Consider the following 1,775-nt stretch of genomic DNA (forward strand, 5'->3'; position numbering starts at 1 on the left):
TATCAGACAGAAAAAGCTGTCGAGACGTGGAGCCATGTAGTATCAGACAGAAAAACTCTCCATATACTGTTTGGAAATATGAATGTATAACAGGCCATCAGGCTCAATATAATTGATGTACATGGAACTAACACCTACATTACTTTTAGAGATCACAGAGTTACGAGTTTTAAATATTAGTATGCTTTAATTAATTGTGTGATGCATCCTAGAACTGAATCGATATAAGATATTTTTTATAGAGATTTCCACATCTTACTTATATTGAATCGTTACAATATATCGGTAACCCATCTACATCGGAAGGAAATAATACAATATCATGGATAACTTCTCAATTACAGCTTGTATTTAAATATTGTCGAAATGAAGCAGAAAACACGTTTCAGTTCTGGTCTTAAAATAACGTATTTATCAGATACAGGTCTGGATATCTTTATAATTGCTTTATGCGTCGTACTTGCTATAAGTTTGCAATGTTTGTAGAGGTGATTATCAAGTGTCGTTTTATGTGCAGCTTGATATCTGCGAAATCTGGAGAAGTAACCGAACACCTTTTTTTTAATGTTCATGGAAGCGAAACCTGGATACCCAACTTAATCAGACTACGTTGGTGTTACTTTGAATTTCCGAACATTTAATTCCATGGCAATGACTAATGCAATGAACAGAGCTCTGTGTGTAGAGCAGGAGACATCTGGAAAAGTTAACAGTGATCCGGTCACAAATAATGTGTGTGTACAGTGTTTAGTCAATATGATATGAAGTTGCTATTTATCAAGGAATCATGATTATGATCATTCTATATGTCTACGTGCATTTTCTACTCATTTACGTGTTGTAAAGTAAATATTGTAATTGAACTGATAATTGCGTTCGTTTCATTATCCTTCCCATGTCATTATGATTGTGACTACTGGTCAGTATGATTGTGACTACAGGTCAGTAGGACTGTGACTACAGGTCAGTATGATTGTGACTACAGGTCAGTAGGACTGTGACTACAGGTCAGTAGGACTGTGACTACAGGTCAGTATGATTGTGACTACTGGTCAGTATGATTGTGACTACAGGTCTGTATGATTGTGACTACAGGTCAGTAGGACTGTGACTACAGGTCAGTATGATTGTGACTACAGGTCAGTAGGACTGTGACTACAGGTCAGTATGATTGTGACTACCTGGTCAGTATGATTATGTCTACAGGTCAGTATGATTATGACTACAGGTCAGTATGATTGTGACTACAGGTCAGTATGATTATGACTACAGGTCAGTATGATTGTGACTACTGGTCAGTATGATTATGACTACAGGTCAGTATGATTGTGACTACTGGTCAGTATGATTATGACTACAGGTCTGTATGGTTGTGACTATATATAATTATGATTGTGACTACCTGGTCAGTATGATGTAACTACAGGTCAGTATGATTGTGACTACCTGGTCAGTATGATTATGACTACATGTCAGTATGATTGTGACTCAGGTGACTACAGGTCAATAAGAATGTGACTACAGGTCAGTATGATTGTGACTACCTGGTCAGTATGATTGTGACTACATGTCAGTATGATTGTGACTACAGGTGACTACAGGTCAATATGATTGTGACTACAGGTCAGTATGATTGTGACTACAGGTCTGTATGATTATGACTACAGGTCTGTATGATTGTGACTACAGGTCAGTATGGTTATGACTACTGGTCAGTATGATTGTGACTACTGGTCAGTATGATTATGACTACTGGTCAGTATGATTATGACTAC

The sequence above is a fragment of the Ylistrum balloti genome, unplaced genomic scaffold (assembly GCF_031769215.1).
Source record: "Ylistrum balloti isolate Yb309-2 unplaced genomic scaffold, AGI_CSIRO_Ybal_v1 Utg369788, whole genome shotgun sequence".
NCBI lineage: Eukaryota > Metazoa > Mollusca > Bivalvia > Pectinida > Pectinidae > Ylistrum > Ylistrum balloti.